Below are 21501 nucleotides of genomic sequence, written 5' to 3' on the forward strand. Positions count from 1 at the left end.
TAGGTTACAGACTTATGCAGTAGGCACGGAAAGTATTTATACGCCTTTAAATTTTTCACTCTTTGTTTCATTGCAGCCATTTGGTAAATTCAAAAAAGTTCATTTTTAAAAAAAATTAATGTACATTCTTCACCCTATCTTGACTGAAAAAACAGACATGTAGAATTTTTTGCAAATTTAATAAAAAAGAAAAACTGAAATATCACATGGTCATAAGTATTCAGAGCCTTTGCTCAGACACTCATATTTAAGTCCCATGCTGTCCATTTCCTTGTGATCCTCCTTGAGATGGTTCTACTCCTTCATTGGAGTCCAGCTGTGTTTAATTAAACTGATAGGACTTGATTTAGAAAGACACATACCTGTCTATATAATACCTCACAGCTCACAGTGCATGTCAGACCAAATGAGATCATGAGGTCAAAGGAACTGGCCAAGGAGCTCAGAGAAAGGAGAGAGAGAGGAAAGGCACAGATCTGGTCAAGGTTAAAACAAAATTTCTGCAGTACTCAAGGTTCCTAAGAGCACAATGGCCTCTATAATCCATAAATGAAAGAAGTTTGGAACCACCAGAAGTCTTCCTAGACCTGGCCGTCCAGCCAAACTGAGCAATTGTGGGAGAAGAGCATTGGGGAGAAAGGTAAAGAAGAACCCCAAGATCAGTGTGGCTGAGCTCCAGAGATGCAGTAGGGAGGTTGGAAAAAGTTCCACAAAGTAAACTATCACTGTAGTCCCTCCACCAGTCGGGCCTTTATGGCAGGGTGGCCTGACCTCCTCTGATCTCCTCAGTGCCAATCCTGGTGTGAAAAACTTGTTGCATCATTCCCAAAAAGACCTATGGCTGTATTAGCTCAAAAGGATGCTTCTACTCAATAATGAGCAAAGGGTCTGAATACTTATGACCATGTGATATTTCAGTTTTTCTTTTTTAATAAATTTCCAAAAATGTCTACATTCCTGTTTTTTTTTCAGTCAAGAAGGGATGCAGCGTGTACATTAATGAGAAAAAAATGAACTTTTCTGAATTTATCAAATGGATCCAATGAAACAAGGCTAAAGTAGGAATTAAAACATAACCTTTAATGTGTACAGGGTAAAAATATAAACAACAACAAAAACAAATAGTGTCACCCCAAAAGAATATACATATAATGGTACTAAATGATGTGACCTGTATGGTAAAACACCATTTATGGGTGGTACCAAAGTAGAATATTAGTATGGACAGCCGTTACACACACAAAGTGTGCTGTCCCACACTATCAAGATACCTCTAGTTTGTAACTCAAGCACACATAGGTGCAAAAATATTTAGCCAGGTCAATGCCCTGTCAATCCCTGAGGGGCTATCAGTAAACCTAAGATCCCGACCTCCTCCTCTCCGATTTTTATGATCCTTTCTAAACAGACTGTAACCCTGTAAGTTAACTGCCCAGTCATAGCTTTCATCTAACCACGTCTCGGTTATTCCCACTATGTCAAAGTTACCTGTAGATATTTCTGCTTCTAGTTCTTCCATCTTGTTTGTCAGGCTTCTGGCGTTTGCGAGCATGCAGTTTAGAGGATTTTGTTTTGTTCCAATCTCCTCGCTGTGGATTGTTTTAGAAATGTTCTTACCTCCCTTCTGAGTATGTTTTCCTTGGTCTTCTTTGTTTGAGTCTAATGTTTTTCTTCCCTGTAGTATTCCTGACTAAGATCTTACAGGTACTTTTGATTGCAGTGATTCGCGGCTTATGTTTGAACCTCTGGGTGATCCCGGTCTTTACTCTGCCAATTGGTTTATCCATCAACATCGCTGCACATATTACTTACTCACATTTACCGATCACATGATTTGTGTTTAGGATGTGATAGGCTAATTATGTCCGCTAATATATTATTTAAGTGGACCCAGTATTTCTCCCCACTCTCTTCAGCGTAACATGGAGGGTGGCAGGTCCTTATGTCCTTCTTTTTAGCACTCGTACACTTTATCTCCCAGGCAGGCAAGTCCCCTGATGATTCGGCCTGTGAGGAAACGCGTCGGGACATTCCAACAGGGAGAGTGCAGGGCATGATATTGCTCAGGGGTAGCTGTGGACTGCCCTTGTAAGGGCGAGAGCTCGGGATCTTAGGTTTACTGATAGCCCCTCAGGGATTGACAGGGCATTGTCTCCCGACGTCGCTGACTCATGGATTTCTCCACTCCAGCGAACTGTGGGCTTTACCTACCCGTCTACGGCAATTGGTGAGATCGTTCCTTTTTTAAATACTTTGGTTATGCATGACATCCACCTTATTTGCTTTACCCCCTCCCGCCTGTTCTTAATCTGCTTTTGATACCTGTTAATACCTATACAAACAAGGTTACCTGGCTAAATATTTTTGCACCTATGTGTGCTTGAGTTACAAACTAGAGGTATCTTGATAGTGTGGGACAGCACACTTTGTGTGTGTAACGGCTGTCCATACTAATATTCTACTTTGGTAACCACCCATAAATGGTGTTTTACCATACAGGTCACATCATTTAGTACCATTATATGTATATTCTTTTGGGGTGACACTATTTGTTTTTGTTGTTGTTTATATTTTTACCCTGTACACATTAAAGGTTATGTTTTAATTCCTACATTAGCTATGTTCCTCTAATATTGGTGCGATTTGTTGGATATTTCCAATTAGATATATTCTGATTTGCTTTTTTCGCATCCAATGAAACAAAGAGTGAAAAATTTAAAGGGGTATGAATACTTTTCATACCCACTGTATAAACAAATCATATTGCAATAAATAAATTATATATATATATATACCGTATATACACTGCTCAAAAAAATAAAGGAAATACTCAAATAACACATCCTAGATCTGAATCAGTGACATATTCTCAGTAAATACTTTGTTCTGTACAAAGTTGAATGTGCTGACAACAAAATCACACAAAAATCATTAATGGAAATCAAATTTATTAACCAATGGAGGTCTGGATTTGGGATCCCACTCAAAATCAAAGTGGAAAATCCAATTACAGGCTGATCCATCTACAATGGAAATGCCTCAAGACAAGGAAAAGATGCTCAGTAGTGTGTGTGGCCTCCATGTGCCTGTATGACCTTCCTACAATGTGCAGGCATGCTCCTGATGAGGCGGTGGATGGACTCCTGAGGGATATCCTCCCAGACCTGGACTAAAGCATCCGCCAACTCTAGGACAGTCTGTGGTGCAGCGTGATGTTGGTGGATGGTGCTAGACATGATGTCCCAGATGTGTTCAATCGGATTCAGGTCTGGGGAAAGGGCGGGCCAGTCCATAGCTTCAATGCCTTCATCTTGCAGGAACTGCTGACACACTCCAGCCACATGAGGTCTGGCATTGTCCTGCATTAGGAGGAACCCAGGGCCAACCGCACCAGCATATGGTCTCACAAGGGGTCTGAGGATCTCATCTCATTACCTATTGGCAGTCAGGCTAACTCTGGCGAGCACATGGAGGGCTGTGTTGCCCTCCAAATAAATGCCACCCCACACCATTACTGACCCACTGCCAAACCGGTCATGCTGAAGATGTTGCAGGCAGAAGATCTCTCTCCACGGCGTCTCCAGACTCTGTCACATCTGTCACATGTGCTCAGTGTGAACCTGCTTTCATCTGTGAAGACCACAGGGCACCAAGTGGCGAATTTGCCAATCCTGGTCTTCTTGGCAAATGCCAAGCATCCTGCGTGGTGTTGGGCTGTGGGTACAACCCCCATCTGTGGACGTTGGGCACTCAGACCATCCTTATGGAGTCCACTTCTAACCATATGTGCACATGCACATTTGTGGCCTGCTGGAGGTCATTTTGCAGGGCTCTGGCAGTGCTCCTCCTGTTCCTCCTTGCACAAAGGCTCAGGTAGCGGTCCTTTGGCGATTGATGTGCCATTCTGGATGAGCTGCACTATCTGAGCCACTTGTGTGGGTTGTAGAGTCCGTCTCATGCTACCACGAGTGTGAAAGCACAACCAACATTCAAAAGTTACCAAAACCTCAGCCAGAAAGCATAGGTACTGAGATGAGATCTGTGGTCCCCACCTGCAGAACCACTCCTTTATTGAGTGTGTCTTGATAATTGCCAATAATTTCCATCTGTTGTCTATTCCATTTGCACAACAGCATGTGAAATTGATTGTCAAACAGTATTGCTTCCTAAGTGGACAGTTTGATTTCACAGAAGTTTGATGTACTTAGAGTCATATTCTGTTGTTTAAGTGTTCCCTTTATTTTTTTGAGCAGTGTATATATGTTTATAATTACGATGACTGTACACACACACACATATATGTATATATATATACAGTATATATATATATATATATATATATATATATATATACATACAGGGGGGCAAAGAGTATATTTATACAGTACAGACCAAAAGTTTGGACATACCTTCTCATTTAAAGATTTTTCTGTATTTTCATGACTATAAAAATTGTACATTCACACTGAAGGCATCAAAACTATGAAATAACACATGTGGAATTATATACTTAACACAAAAGTGTGAAAAAACTGAAAATATGTCTTATATTCTAGGTTCTTCAAAGTAGCCACCTTTTGCTTTGATGACTGCTTTGCACACTCTTGGCATTCTCTTGATGAACTTCAAGAGGCAGTCACTGGGAATGGTTTTCACTTCACAGGTGTGCCCTGTCAGGTTTAATAAGTGGGATGTCTTGCCTAATAAATGGTGTTGGGACCATCAGTTGTGTTGTGCAGAAGTCTGGTGGATACACAGTTGATAGTCTCGCTGAATAGACTGTTAGAATTTGTATTATGGCAAGAAAAAATCAGCTAAGTAAAGAAAAACGAGTGGCCATCATTACTTTAAGAAATGAAGGTCAGTCAGTCCGAAAAATTGGGAAAACTTTGAAAGTGTCCCCAAAATGCAGTGGCAAAAACCATCAAGCGCTACAAAGAAACTGGCTCACATGAGGACCGCCCTGGAAAGAAAGACCAAGAGTCACCTCTGCTTCTAAGGATAAGTGTATCCGAGTCATCAGCCTCAGAAATCACAGGTTAACAGCAGCTCAGATTAGAGACCAGGTCAATGCCACACAGAGTTCTAGCAGCAGACACTAGGGTTGAGCGAAATGGATCGGACAAATTCAAAAATCGCCGACTTTCATGAAACCTGACCCGATCTTAGTGTGGGATTGGCCATGAGGTCGGCCATCTTCGCGCCAAAGTCGCGTTTCGTATGATGCGTTAAGCGCAATTTCTCAGCCAATGAAGGAGGACGCAGAGTGTGGGCAGCGTGATGACATAGGTCTCGGTCCCCACCATCTTAGAGAAGGGCATGACAGTGATTGGCTTGCTTTCTGCAGCATCACAGGGGCTATAAAGGGGCGTGCACGCCGACCGCCATCTTACTTCTGCCGATCTTAGCATAGGGAGAGGTTGCTGCAGCTTCATCAGAAGAAGGGTTATCGTTAGGGAGGGAAGATTAACCCCCAAACCGCTTGTGCTGTAGCGATTTCCACTGTCCAACACCACCTTTTTTTGCAGGGACAGTGGAGGCTATATCTTTGTGCATCAGCTCTGTAGCTTATCAGGCTGCCTTATAAGGCTCCCTGATAGCTGCATTGCTGTTTGCACCACTGCTGTGCAAACCAACTGCTTTTTTAAAAGCAAAAATCCTGTTCCTCCTTTCTGCACAGTTATCTTGTTATTTGTCCACACTTTTGTGTGCAGCAGTCCTTTTTATTGCTGCCATGCTTGTCCTGAGATCATTGTAGGGAGATTGAAATTGTACTTCAGTCCTTGTATTTTTTCATATATCTTCCAGCCACTTGCTGCCACTCACATTGCGTTGTTTTATACACTGGGCCTGAGTTTTGATTCAGTGTCCCCAAAAAAAGTGAGATTGAAATTCTCACAAAGTGGATATACCTCAGTCCTCTTAGTTTGTCATTTATCAGCCAGCCACTTTCTGCCACTTCCATTGTGTTGTTTTATACACTGTGCGTGAGTTTTGGTTCAGTGTCCAAAAAAAAAAAGTGAGATTGAAATACTCACAAAGTGGATATATTTCATTCCTCTTAGTTTGTCGTATATCAGCCAGCCACTTTCTGCCACTTCCATTGTGTTGTTTTATACACTGTGTTAGGGCTGGCGGAACCCCCCCGAGTAAATATAGAGATGTTATTTGGTGCGTTCGCAGTCCGGGGTCCACCGTGCAGGAAAAGAACCTGCTGCTGGCAAACGGCGGCACTATATGGCGGTAGAAGCGATCTCTGTTGCTTCACAGAGTCGCTACAAAGAAAGAGCTGTGTGCTGTTAAACTCCAGAGGAATACACAGTAACTGCTGAGCGGAAAGCAGCTTGTGGTCACGCAGTCAAGGAGGCAAACATACAATCTCCTCACCGGAGGAGCCGGTATTCTAGGTGGCTTATTTCAGCCGGGGCCCTGAAACCATACACACAATCTCCTCACCGGAGGTGCCGGTATTTTAAGTGGCTTAGGCTAGGTTCGGATTGCGCTAACGCAATGTCTTTTTCGGGGTCGCGTTTAACGTCCCCGCTCTCGCAGATCCCCGATCTGCGACAGCGGGGAACGGACCTCGGGCGCGCCGTGGACGCTGCAAGCAGCATCCGAGGCGCGTCACAAAACACCGGCACATCGCTAGCGCGTGCCGAAAATGGCACGCGCTAACGATGCGCGTTCCCATTGCTGCCAATGGGCGCGCTAACGGACGCGTTGCACGGCGTTAATTTCGCCGTGCAACGCTTTTCGTTAGCGCGGTCCCATTAACGCAATGTGAACCTAGCCTTATTTCAGCCGGGTCCCTGAATCCACACAAGCGTGACCACATTGGCGTAAAACACATAACTTGCATTGACACTAGCGCATGGCCGTGCGGCCATGCGAACCTTATATAGCTGCAGCAAGTACAAGACCTTCCTAGAAGGACCAATGAGAGGCTGCCACAGAGCCTGTGCACCTTCAGAACCTTCCTGGAGAACCAATGGGCTTTGCTGCAGTATCCAAGCATGTGACCCTCGATCTCCAATGAGAGATCTTACCCTGGGCATGCTCAGAAGGAGAAAAGCAGGACTTAGTCCCAAAAAACGTCTGCTCGCCGCTGCTCAGCACTGGCTTCAATGGCAGAAGCTGGAAAAGCAGCAGTAACCCTTTGCACATAGTCAGACTGAGCGAGAAGCTGGGACCGATGTCTCCGCTGAGCAGGCTCCACTGCGGCAGGAGAAGAATGAGAGACCGCAGCGGAGATGGCCCGAGATTCCCTCTGTGCAGAGGTGGGAACTCGACCCCTAACACACTGTGCTTGAGTTTTGGTTCAGTGTCCAAAAAAAAAAAAGTGAGATTGAAATTCTCACAAAGTGGATATATTTCAGTCCTCTTAGTTTGTCGTATATCAGCCAGCCACTTTCTGCCACTTCCATTGTGTTGTTTTATACACTGTGCCTGAGTTTTGGTTCAGTGTTCAAAAAAAAAGTGAGATTGAAATTCTCACAAAGTGGATATATTTCAGTCCTCTTAGTTTGTTGTATATCAGCCAGCCACTTGCTGCCAATCACATTGCATTGTTTTATACAGTGGGCCTGAGTTTGGGTTCAGTCTCCCCCCCAAAAAAGTGAGATTGAAATTCTCACAAAGTGGATATATTTCAGTCCTCTTAGTTTGTTGTATATCAGCCAGCCACTTGCTGCCACTCGCATTGCGTTGTTTTATACACTGGGCCTGATTTTGGGTTCAGTCTCCCCCCCAAAAAAGGGGGATTCAAATTGTCACAAAGTGGATGTACGTCAGTTCTGTTAGTTTGACGTATATCAGCCAGCCACATTCTGCCACTTACATTGTGCATTATTATCCACTGGGCCTGAGTTTTGGTTCAGTCTCCCTCCCAAAAATGGAGATTTAAATTCTCAACAATTTTATATACACATTCTACCTTGTTTTACAGTACCATATAACGGTTGATATTTTGGTTAGATTTTCCCAAAAATGAGGAAGTCTGGTGGAAGAGGCCGTGGGCGGTCATTGCCAGCCGTTACTGATGGTGGTGGTGGAGCATCTGGGGGTAGTGGGAAAAGCAAAATAGCACCTAAGGCTGGAGGTGTTGAGCCAGCATCATCGTATGGCTACTCAAGGCCTTGAAGGCTCCCTTATCTGGGAGTAGGAAAACAGCTTTTAAAGCCGGAGCAGCAGGAAAAAGTTTTGGCTTTCCATGCTGACAGTCTCTAGCTCTTTCGCCTCCTCTTCAGAAAGTTCCAAATATGAAAGCAGCGAGTCGTCAGTGGTCAGGAACAAGACGTTTCCTTATGTCCTTCACCCAAACCAAAAGTGAAGGATGCGTCAGGCGACACCACAGGTTACTCCATGGAGGCTCTTTACACATACCGTGCCTGGGTTAGAAAGGGAAATTGTTAACTGCCCATTACAAGATGAATCGGACATGGAGAGCACTGATGCACAGCCACAGCTGGATTATTATGCTGTTCCATTGACTCAGATCACTACATTGCCCTCGCAGTGTACTGAGCCAGAATCCGTCCCTGATGAGACTATGGTGCCCCGTCCCGAACGCTATAGCACCTTACCCGGTGACACAGGAAGTTGCACATGACATTGAAGAGTAGGTGATAGATAACCCAGTTGTTGACCCAGATTGGCAGCCATTGGGGGAAGAGGGTGCCGCTGCCAGTAGCTCAGAAGCAGAGGAGGATGATCCACAGCAGCCATCTACATCGCAACAGCTGTCATCTGGCAGGCCCATATCAGGTAAAAAAAAAACAGTTTTAGGACAGCGTGGCCATCCGGTGAAAGTAGCACAGCGTGCAATGCCTGAAAAGGTATTCGATAGTAGGAAGAGCGCAGTGTGGCAATTTTATAACCAAGATCCGAATGATCAGTGCAAAGTTATCTGTAAGAAATGCTCAAAGACCTTTAGCAGAGGGAAGAATCTTCAAAATTTAAATACAACGTGCATGCGCAGACATTTAACCAGCATGCACTTGCAAGCCTGGACTAACTACCAAACGTCACGTACCGTTGGTGCACCTGCTCAGAATGAAGGTAGTCAGCAACGCTACATTGCTTCCCTCACTGTAAGCTCACCGATTAGGACACCACCAGCAGCAAATGTGGAGGTATCGTCACAAAGCCAAAGCAGTCGGGAAACACAAGGTTATTGGTAGGAAACACTGTATGTAGGGCAACATCAAGAATACCATCTCCAACCCTCTCTCAATCCGCCATGTCCACCACCACCACCACCACCGCTAGTTCCACCATATGCAGCTCTCCAGTCCAGCTCACCCTACAAGAGACTCTTGTTAGGAAAAGAAAGTACTCATCCTCTCATCCGCGTACACAGGGTTTTCACATTGCTAGACTAATCTCGTTAGAGATGATGCCCTACTGGTTGGTTGAAAGCGAAGCTTTCAAAGACCTGATGGCCTATGCAGTACCACGGTATGACCTACCCAGTCGGCACTTCTTTGCGAGAAAAGCCATCCCAGCCCTCCACCAGCATGTCAAAGACCGCATTGTCCATGCACTGAAGCAATCAGTCAGTGGAAAGGTGCACCTCACAGCAGATGCATGGACCAGTAGGCATGGCCAGGGACATTACGTGTCCATCACGGCGCACTGGGTTAATGTTGTGGATGCAGGGTCCACTGGGCACAGCCATAGTGGGACAGTTCTGCCTAGCCCACGGTCTAGGAAACAATTGGCTGTAGGCGTTCGCCACCCCTCCTCCTCCTCCATAAGCGAAAGCTCGTCTACAGAGCGCAGTCGCACAACCACTCCTGTTGTGAATTCTGTTATCGAGCTCCCTCCTGTGGTCGTGAATGGTACTTCGGCGAGTTCTGTCCATGGACTCCCTCTGGTGGCTGTGAGTGAAGCTGCTGCTCCTGAGGTTTCTTACACAGGTGACGTGGTTTATCCTTTGGTTGGCTGCTCTATTTAACTCCACTCAGATCGTTACTCCATGCCAGCTGTCAATGTTCCTGCATTGGTTCAGTTCGCTCTTGGATCTTTCTGGTGACCTGTCTTCTCCAGCAGAAGCTAAGTTCCTGATAGTTATTATTTGTTCATTGTTTCCTTGTCCAGCTGGTTATCATGATTTTGTCTTGCTAGCTGGAAGCTCTGGGATGCAGAGTGGCATCTCCGCACCGTTAGTCGGTGCGGAGGTCTTTTTGCACACTCTGCGTGGTCTTTTGTAGTTTTTTGTGCTGACCGCAAAGATACCTTTCCTATCCTCTGTCTGTTTAGTAAGTCTGGCCTCCCTTTGCTGAAACCTGTTTCAATTCTGCGTTTGTGACTTTCATCTTTACTCATAGTCAATATATGTGGGGGGCTGCCTTTTCCTTTGGGGAATTTCTCTGATGCAAGGTAGGCTTTATTTTCTATCTCTAGGGCTAGCTAGCTCTTAGGCTGTGAAGACGTGTCTAGGGAGTGTCAGGAACGCTCCACGGCTATTTCTAGTTGTTGTGATAGGATTAGTGCCTGCGGTCAGCAGAGTTCCCACATCCCAGAGCTTGTCCTGTGTGAGTTTAACTATCAGGTCGTGCCGGGTGCTCCTAACCACCAGGTCATAACAGTACAGCTGGCCCAAAGTATTAATGCATCTCAATAGAGGGATAAGAGGAGTTCTGAGACCAGTTTTTTTTCTTTGCACTGTGTTTTGTCTTTCTTTTCCCCTAAACCTTTGGGTGGTTCAGGACACAGGTGTAGATATGGACATTCAAGGTCTGTCCTCTTGTGTGGATCATCTCACTGCAAGGGTACAAAACATTCAAGATTTTGTGGTTCAGAATGCTATGTTAGAGCCTAGAATTCCTATTCCTGATTTATTTTCTGGGGATAGATCTAAGTTTCTGAATTTCAAAAATAATTGTAAACTGTTTCTAGCTTTGAAACCCCGCTCCTCTGGTGACTCCGTTCAACAAGTAAAAATCATAATTTCTTTGTTGCGTGGTGACCCTCAAGACTGGGCATTTTTCCTTGCGCCAGGAGATCCTGCATTGCGTGATGTTGATGCGTTTTTTCTGGCGCTTGGATTGCTTTATGATGAACCAAATTCAGTGGATCAGGCAGAGAAAATCTTGCTGGCTTTTTGTCAGGGTCAGGATGAAGTGGAGGTGTACTGTCAGAAGTTTAGAAAGTGGTCTGTGCTTACTCAGTGGAATGAGTGTGCCCTGGCGGCAATTTTCAGAAAGGGTCTTTCTGAAGCCCTTAAGGATGTCATGGTGAGATTTCCCACGCCTGCTGGTCTGAATGAGTCTATGTCCTTGGCCATTCAGATCGATCGGCGCTTGCGTGAGCGCAAAGCTGTGCACCATCTGGCGGTATTCTCTGAGCATAGGCCTGAGCCTATGCAGTGTGATAGGACTTTGACCAGAGCTGAACGGCAAGAACACAGACATCGGAATGGGCTGTGTTTTTACTGTGGTGAATCCACTCATGCTATCTCCGATTGTCCTAAGCGCACTAAGCGGTTCGCTAGGTCTGCCACCATTGGTACGGTACAGTCTAAATTTTTTTTGTCCGTTACTCTGATTTGCTCTCTGTCGTCCTATTCTGTTATGGCATTTGTGGATTCAGGCGCTACCCTGAATTTGATGGACTTGGAGTTTGCCAGGCGCTGTGGTTTTTTCTTGGAGCCCTTGCAGTATCCTATTCCATTGAGAGGAATTGATGCTACGCCTTTGGCCAAGAATAAGCCTCAGTACTGGACTCAATTGACCATGTGCATGGCTCCTGCACATCAGGAGGATATTCGCTTTTTGGTGTTGCATAATCTGCATGATGTGGTCGTTTTGGGGTTGCCATGGCTACAGGTCCATAATCCAGTGTTAGATTGGAAATCTATGTCTGTGTCCAGCTGGAGTTGTCAGGGGGTTCATGGTGATGTTCCATTGTTGTCAATTTCGCCTTCCACTCCTTCTGAAGTCCCTGAGTTTTTATCAGATTACCGGGATGTATTTGAAGAGCCCAAATCCGGTGCCCTACCTCCTCATAGGGATTGCGATTGTGCTATTAATTTGATTCCTGGTAGTAAGTTTCCTAAGGGCCGTCTGTTTAATTTATCTGTGCCAGAACACGCCGCTATGCAGAGTTATATAAAGGAATCCTTGGAGAAGGGTCATATTCGCCCGTCGTCGTCACCATTGGGAGCAGGGTTCTTTTTTGTGGCCAAGAAGGATGGCTCTTTGAGACCTTGTATTGATTACCGCCTTCTAAATAATATCACAGTCAAATTTCAGTATCCTTTGCCGCTGCTGTCTGATTTGTTTGCTCGGATTAAGGGGGCTAGTTGGTTCACCAAGATAGATCTTCGAGGGGCGTATAATCTTGTGCGAATTAAACAGGGCGATGAATGGAAAACAGCATTTAATACGCCCGAGGGCCATTTTGAGTACCTGGTTACGCCATTCGGGCTTTCTAATGCTCCATCTGTGTTTCAGTCCTTTATGCATGACATCTTTCGAGAGTACCTGGATAGATTCATGATTGTATACTTGGATGACATTTTGGTCTTTTCGGATGATTGGGAGTCTCATGTGAAGCAGGTCAGAATGGTGTTCCAGGTCCTTCGTGCGAATTCCTTGTTTGTGAAGGGGTCAAAGTGTCTCTTTGGAGTTCAGAAGGTTTCATTTTTGGGTTTCATTTTTCCCCCTTCTACTATCGAGATGGACCCTGTTAAAGTCCAGGCCATTTATGATTGGACTCAGCCGACATCTGTGAAAAGCCTGCAGAAGTTCCTCAGCTTTGCTAATTTTTACCGTCGCTTCATCGCTAATTTTTCTAGTATTGCTAAACCGTTGACTGATTTGACCAAGAAAGGTGCTGATGTGGTCAATTGGTCCTCTGCGGCTGTAGAGGCTTTTCAGGAGTTGAAGCGTCGTTTTTCTTCTGCCCCTGTGTTGTGCAAGCCAGATGTTTCGCTCCCGTTTCAGGTCGAGGTTGATGCTTCTGAGATTGGTGCAGGGGCTGTTTTGTCGCAAAGAAGTTCTGATGGCTCGGTGATGAAACCATGTGCCTTCTTTTCTAGAAAATTCTCGCCTGCTGAGCGCAATTATGATGTTGGCAATCGAGAGTTGTTGGCCATGAAGTGGGCATTCGAGGAGTGGCGACATTGGCTTGAAGGAGCTAAACATCGCGTGGTGGTCTTGACGGATCACAAGAATTTGACTTATCTCGAGTCTGCCAAACGGTTGAATCCTAGACAGGCTCGATGGTCGCTCTTTTTCTCCCGTTTTGATTTTGTGGTTTCATACCTTCCGGGATCTAAGAATGTGAAGGCTGATGCCCTGTCAAGGAGTTTTGTGCCTGACTCTCCGGGTGTTCCGGAGCCGGCGGGTATTCTTAAAGAGGGGGTAATTTTGTCTGCCATCTCCCCGGATTTGCGGCGCGTGCTGCAGAAGTTTCAGGCTGATAGACCTGACCGTTGTCCAGCAGAGAGACTGTTTGTCCCTGATAGATGGACTAGTAGAGTTATCTCTGAGGTTCATTGTTTGGTGTTGGCTGGTCATCCTGGAATCTTTGGTACCAGATATTTGGTGGCTAGATCCTTTTGGTGGCCTTCTTTGTCACGGGATGTGCGTTCTTTTGTGCAGTCCTGTGGGACTTGTGCTCGGGCTAAGCCCTGCTGTTCTCGTGCCAGTGGGTTGCTTTTGCCCTTGCCAGTCCCGAAGAGGCCCTGGACGCATATTTCCATGGATTTTATTTCTGATCTCCCTGTTTCTCAAAGGATGTCGGTCATTTGGGTGGTTTGTGATCGCTTCTCTAAGATGGTCCATATGGTACCCTTGTCTAAATTGCCTTCCTCCTCTGATTTGGTGCCATTGTTTTTCCAGCATGTGGTTCGTTTGCATGGCATTCCAGAGAACATCATCTCGGACAGAGGTTCCCAGTTTGTTTCGAGGTTTTGGCGGTCCTTTTGTGCTAAGATGGGCATTGATTTGTATTTTTCTTTGGCTTTCCATCCTCAGACTAATGGCCAAACCGAACGAACTAATCAGACTTTGGAAACATATCTGAGATGCTTTGTTTCTGCTGATCAGGATGATTGGGTGCCCTTCTTGCCTTTGGCTGAGTTCGCCCTTAATAATCGGGCCAGCTCGGCTACTTTAGTTTCTCCTTTTATCTGTAATTCTGGTTTCCATCCTCGTTTCTCTTCAGGGCAGGTTGAGCCTTCAGACTGTCCTGGTGTGGATACGGTGGTGGACAGGTTGCAGCAGATTTGGACTCATGTGGTGGACAATTTGACATTGTACCAGGAGAAGGCTCAACGCTTCGCTAACCGCCAGCGCTGTGTTGGTCCCCGACTTCGTGTTGGGGATTTGGTTTGGTTGTCATCTCGTCATATGTTCCTATGAAGGTTTCCTCTCCTAAGTTTAAGCCTCGTTTCATTGGGCCATATAAGATTTCTGAAGTTCTTAATCCTGTGTCATTTCGTTTGAACCTTCCAGCTTCTTTTGCCATCCATAATGTGTTCCATAGGTCGTTGTTGCGGAGATACGTGGCGCCTATGGTTCCCTCCGTTGATCCTCCTGCCCCGGTGTTGGTCGAGGGGGAGTTGGAGTATGTGGTGGAGAAGATTTTGGATTCTCGTGTTTCGAGACGGAAACTCCAGTACCTGGTCAAATGGAAGGGTTATGGTCAGGAAGATAATTCCTGGGTTTTTGCCTCTGATGTTCATGCTGCCGATCTAGTTCGTGCCTTTCATTTGGCTCATCCTGATCGGCCTGGGGGCTCTGGTGAGGGTTCGGTGACCCCTCCTCAAGGGGGGGTACTGTTGTGAATTCTGTTGTCGAGCTCCCTCCTGTGGTCGTGAATGGTACTTCGGCGAGTTCTGTCCATGGACTCCCTCTGGTGGCTGTGAGTGAAGCTGCTGCTCCTGAGGTTTCTTACACAGGTGACGGGGTTTATCCTTTGGTTGGCTGCTCTATTTAACTCCACTCAGATTGTTACTCCATGCCAGCTGTCAATGTTCCTGCATTGGTTCAGTTCGCTTTTGGATCTTTCTGGTGACCTGTCTTCTCCAGCAGAAGCTAAGTTCCTGATAGTTATTATTTGTTCATTGTTTCCTTGTCCAGCTGGTTATCATGATTTTGTCTTGCTAGCTGGAAGCTCTGGGATGCAGAGTGGCATCTCCGCACCGTTAGTCGGTGCGGAGGTCTTTTTGCACACTCTGCGTGGTCTTTTGTAGTTTTTTGTGCTGACCGCAAAGATACCTTTCCTATCCTCTGTCTGTTTAGTAAGTCTGGCCTCCCTTTGCTGAAACCTGTTTCATTTCTGCGTTTGTGACTTTCATCTTTACTCACAGTCAATATATGTGGGGGGCTGCCTTTTCCTTTGGGGAATTTCTCTGAGGCAAGGTAGGCTTTATTTTCTATCTCTAGGGCTAGCTAGCTCTTAAGGCCCCGTCACACATAGCGAGATCGCTAGCGAGATCGCTGCTGAGTCACAAGTTTTGTGACGCAACAGCGATCTCAGTAGCGATCTCGCTATGTGTGACACGTACCAGCGATCAGGCCCCTGCTGTGAGATCGCTGGTCGTGTCGGAATGGCCTGGGCCATTTTTTGATCGTTGAGGTCCCGCTGACATCGCTGAATCGGCGTGTGTGACGCCGATTCAGCGATGTCTTCGCTGGTAACCAGGGTAAACATCGGGTAACTAAGCGCAGGGCCGCGCTTAGTAACCCGATGTTTACCCTGGTTACCATCGTTAAAGTAAAAAAAACAAACGCTACATACTTACCTACCGCTGTCTGTCCCCGGCGCTCTGCTTCTCTGGTCTGGCTGTGAGCGCCGGTCAGCCGGAAAGCAGAGCGGTGACGTCACCGCTCTGCTTTCCAGCCGCTGTGCTCACAGCCAGACCAGAGAAGCTGAGCGCCGGGGACAGACAGCGGTAGGTAAGTATGTAGCGTTTGTTTTTTTTACTTTAACGATGGTAACCAGGGTAAACATCGGGTTACTAAGCGCGGCCCTGCGCTTAGTTACCCGATGTTTACCCTGGTTACCGGGGACCTCGGGATCGTTGGTCGCTGGAGAGCTGTCTGTGTGACAGCTCTGCAGCGACCAAACAGCGACGCTGCAGCGATCCGGATCGTTGTCGGTATCGCTGCAGCGTCGCTATGTGTGACGGGGCCTTTAGGCTGTGAAGAGGCGTCTAGGGAGTGTCAGGAACGCTCCACGGCTATTTCTAGTTGTTGTGATAGGATTAGGGCCTGCGGTCAGCAGAGTTCCCACATCCCAGAGCTTGTCCTGTGTGAGTTTAACTATCAGGTCGTGCCGGGTGCTCCTAACCACCAGGTCATAACACACTCCATCCACAGCTGCCAGTGTTGCACACGAGGTGTCCCATTAACGTACAGCTAGTGGTAAGCGTCAGCAGGCTGTGTTACAAATGAAGTGTTTGGGCGACAACAGACACACCGCGGAAGTACTGGCCGAGTACTTGCAGCAAGAAACTCAGTCATGGCTGGGCAGTGTACATCTTGAGGCAGGCAAGGTAGTCAGTGATAACGGAAGAATTTTTATGGCTGCCATACCCTTTTAGAACTGAAACACATACCTTGCCTGGCTCACACCTTGAACCTGGTGGTGCAGTGCTTCCTGAAAAATTATCCAGGGTTACTAGCCTTGCTCCTGAAGGTGCGAAGACTTTGCTCGCACATCGCCGGTCACCCGTACACTCCAGCTGTATGCTGAACCATCAGAGATCGCTGAATCTTCCCCAGCACCGCCTAATAATCGATGTTGCAACAAGGTGGAACTCCACACTGCACATGCTTCAGAGGCTGTGTGAACAGAGGCGTGCTGTAATTTATTTGTGGGAGGATACACATACACGGGCAGGCACTTGGATGGCTGACATGGAGTTGACTGGTGTGCAGTGGTCGAAGCTACAAGACCTCTGTCAAGTCCTTCAGTGTTTTGAGGAATGCACACGCCTGGTAAGTGCAGACGACGCCATCATAAGCATGAGCATCCCACTAATGCGTCTGCTGATGCTAAGTTTGACGCACATTAAGGAGCAGGCATCTGCAGCCGAAGAGGAGGGAAGGCTTGATGACAGCCAGCCATTGTCAGCTCAGGGAACTATCCTGGACGAGGTGGCGGATGAAGAGGAGGATGATGGGGATGAATATTTATGGGAGGAGGATGCTTCTCAGGGGGCAATAGAAACTGGTGGCGTTGCAAGGTCAGGTACAGGGTTTTTGCGGGACACAAGTGATGTTGATTTGCAAGAAAGTGCTCCTCAACCCAGCACAAGCAGTGAATTGACACCTGGAACATTGGCCCACGTGGCTGAGTATGCCTTGCGTATCCTAAAAAGGGACCCCCGCATCATCAAAATGATGACCGATGACGATTACTTGTGTGCCTGCCTCCTGGATCCACGATATAAAGGAAAATTACAAAATATCATGCCACATGAGAACCTTGAGCAAATTTTGGCTACCAAACAAGCAACTCTTGTAGACCATTTGGTTCAGGCATTCCCAGCACACAGCAGCGGTGATGGTTCTCACATGAGCCATAGGAGGTAACATGGTAGAGGTGTTAGAGGTGCACAAATCCGAAGTGGTGTTGGACAGATGGGTTTTATGACCAGGTTGTGGAGTGATTTTGCAACGACCTCTGATACGACAGGTACTGCTGCATCGATTCAAAGTGACAGGAGACAGCATTTTTCCAGTATGGTTATGCACTACTTTTCCGCCCTTATCGATGTTCTCCCTCACAGGTCATTCCCCTTTGATTACTGGGCATCTAAAATAGACACCTGGCCTGAATTGGCAGGATATGCATTACAGGAGCTCGCATGCCCTGCTGCTAGTGTGCTATCAGAAAGAGTATTCAGTGCTGCTGGTTCAATACTGACCGAAAAAAGGACACGTCTGGCTACCCGAAATGTTGATGTTCTAACCTTCATTAAAATGAACCAATCATGGATTTCTAATTATTTGGCCCCACCGTCCCCTGCTGACACATAGCTTGCCTGAAAAATGTCTTGCTTTTGGCCTCCTCTTACTGACTTCTCCAATTCCTCCATTTGCAGCTGCTGACTGTCCACCATAGACCATTTTTATACCTCCCTAAATGGGCTGACTCCCCCCACAGTGCCGTGGTCACCACCTGGAGCAAGCACCCGTGTGAGTGCCGTTTGCCTGGACAGGTGGGTGTGCCCACTCTTGGGCGACGGCACTGGCACAGGCTCCCTCATAGTACAATGAAGTGTCTCTGATGGTGGTGGTGCACAACCAATGTCAGACACACCATCATAATATGAGGGGCCCTGTGCCAGTACCGCAGCCCACAAGAGTGTTCCCCCCCAGCTCGAACAGTGTTCTACCACTTGCAATACTTACCTCTCCCTGCTCCACCACTGTGTAGTCTATGCTGTTAAATCCTTCAATGGCACTGCCAATACAAATTTGTTGAAATGATAGATGATAGTTAAAATATACAGGGGCCCTGGCCTCCATTTAGACTAGTTAATACTTTGCGCCTACCACTGTCTGCTACTCAGCAGAGGAGCCCACCCCTGTACTTAGCTATGCCATCTGGTTATTTATGAAAAAAATGTTGGCAGACATTTAGCCTACTTTATTATTTGGGCCTACTCACTGTGTCAGCCACTCCTTACAATTGTCCTCCGCTGAACAAAGCAATGCCGCTTGGTTAGTCCTGTTACCAATTTTGAACTGCATTTAGCCCACTTTATTATTTGGGCCTATATCTGTGTTTCCTCCTCATCCTGCCCATTGCCCAGCCTCTGCTAGATGAGTCTGCTGGTACATTGACCCAGACCACTACATTCCCCTTGCACTCTACACGGCCACAATGTGACCCTGCTGAAAGTCAGGTTCTCCTTCCCGCATACTATACCACCTTACACGGGGACAAAGAGGAAGGTGCAGGTTCCTTCATCAGGTGGGGAGGCATACTCATTGGCAACGTCACTGGCACAGGGCCCCTTACAGTACACAAAAGTGTTTCTGCCGGTGGGAGGCGCCACCCGCCATCAAACACACCGCTGTACTATGAGGGGCCCTGTGCCAGTCCCATGCCAATGAGTGGACCCCCACTGCTTGCTCAGGATCACAGCACTTCAAAAGTTGAAATACTTACCTCTCCCTGCTCCACCGCCGTGACGTATTCCGCGTTTCCTGGGCCCACAAAAATCTTGAGCCAGCCCTACCCCCCACAACTTTAGAGAAATGACCCCCAGTTTTCAATTCCTAACTATTATTATAAAGTAAAATAAGATTGACAAGCTTCAGTAATAAGAATTGATGTTTTGGGCATTAAAAAGGGCACTGTAGGTGTTTTCCTGTCCTCCACTCACTGCCGACTTTGATTCCCCATTGACTTGCATTGGGTTTCGTGTTTCAGTCGACCCCCGACTTTACGTAATAATCGGCCGATTTCACCCGACCCGACTTTTGACAAATTTTGGTTTCGCGAAACCCGACTCGATCCGAAAAAAGGTAAAAGTCGCTCAACTCTAGCAGACACATCTCCACAACAACTGTTAAGAGGAGACTTTGTGCTGCAGGCCTTCATGGTAAAATAGCTGCTAGGAAACCACTGCTAAGGAGAGGCAACAAGCAGAAGAGACTTGTTTGGGCTAAAGAACACAAGGAAAGGACATTAGACCAGTGGAATCTGTGCTTTGGTCTGATGAGTCCAAATTTGAGATCTTTGGTTCCAACCACCGTGTCTTTATGCGACGCAGAAAAGGTGAACGGATGGACTCTACATGCCTAGTTCCCACCGTGAAGCATGGAAGAGTAGGTGTAATGGTGTGGGGGTGCTTTGGTCGTGATTTTTTCAAAATTGAAGGCATACTGAACCAGCATGGCTACCAGAGCATCTTGCAGCGGCATGCTTTTCCATCCGGTTTGCGTTTAGTTGGACCATCATTTATATTTCAACAGGACAATGACCCCAAACACACCTCCAGGCTGTGTAAGGGCTATTTGACCAAGAAGGAGAGTGATGGGGTGCTACGCCAGATGATCTGGCCTCCACAGTCACCAGACCTGAACCCAATTGAGATGGTTTGGGGTGAGCTGGATCGCAGAGTGAAGGCAAAAGGGCCAACAAGTGCTAAGCATCTCTGGGAACTCCTTCAAGATTGTTGGAAGACCATTCCCGGTTACTGCCTCTTGAAGCTCATCAAGAGAATGCCAAGAGTGTGCAAAGCAGTCATCAAAGCAAAAGGTGGCTACTTTGAAGAACCTAGAATATAAGACATATTTTCAGTTGTTTCACACTTTTTTGTTAAGTTTATATTTCCACATGTGTTAATTCATAGTTTTGATGCCTTCAGTGTGAATGTACAATTTTCATAGTCATGAAAATACAGAAAAATCTTTAAATGAGAAGGTTTATCCAAACTTTGGTCTGTACTGTATATACTTATAAGAATGTATAAATATATATATATAATATATATATATATATATATATATATATACAGTTGCTTCTGACAAAATTAGAATATCATCAAAAAGTAAATTTATTTCAGCTCTTCGATACAAAAAGTGAAACATATATTATACTAGCTGAAGAGCCCAGCGTTGCCTGGGCATAGTAAATATCCGTGGTTAGTTATAGCACCTCACGTCTCTTATTTTCCCATCATGCCTCTCATTTTCTCCCTTACACCTCTCATTTTCTCCCTTACACCTCTCATTTTCCCCCTCACTCCTCTCATTCCCCCCTAACACTTGTCATTTCGACCTCACATCTGTCATTTTCCGAGCACTCCACTATTTTCCCTCACTCCTCTCATTTTCCACTCACACCTTTTCATTTTCACCTCACACCCCTCATTTTCACCTCAGTATATACATGTTTGTCATCTTCCTTATATATAGTATACACCTGTATGTCTTCTCTTGTATATAGTATATACCTGTATGTCATCTCCCCTGTAAATAGTATATACCTGCGGTATGTCATCTCCTCCTGTATGTTGTATATACCCATGTGTCATCTCCTCCTGTATATATTATATACCTGTATGTCATCTCCTGTATATAGTATATACCTGTATGTTATCTCCCCTGTATATAGTATATACCTGTTGTATGTCATCTCCTCCTGTATATACCTATGTGTCATCTCCTCTTTTATATAGTATTTACCTGTATGTCATCTCCTCCTGTATATAGTATATACGTGTGTCATCTCCTCCTGTATATAGTATGTACCTGTAAGTCATCTCCTCCTGTATATAGTATATACCTGTGTATCATCTGCTCCTGTATATAGTATATACCTGTGTGTCATCTCCTCCAGTATATAGAACCAAAAACACATGGGCTACTTGCACAGTGAACAGGTCTGTAGAAACCTGTTCACACCACCAAAGAACTTGAAGACACAAAAGCGCACAGAGAGGTGAAAAAATACTCTGTTGTAAAAAAGTCACAGTTAGGGTTGAGCGAAACGGGTCGGCCTTTTTCAGAAGTCGCCGACTTTTGGCAA

At 46.0% G+C, this 21501-nt stretch overlaps 1 protein-coding gene across 1 annotated transcript in view; it reads left to right on the forward strand.

The window, feature by feature from the left end:
- LOC138655021 (albumin-like) overlaps positions 1-21501 on the forward strand; it is a 150771-nt gene that overhangs the window by 106597 nt on the left and 22673 nt on the right. The gene's annotated exons all lie outside the window — the stretch shown is intronic.

This window comes from Ranitomeya imitator, chromosome 1 (assembly GCF_032444005.1).
Source record: "Ranitomeya imitator isolate aRanImi1 chromosome 1, aRanImi1.pri, whole genome shotgun sequence".
Lineage (NCBI taxonomy): Eukaryota > Metazoa > Chordata > Amphibia > Anura > Dendrobatidae > Ranitomeya > Ranitomeya imitator.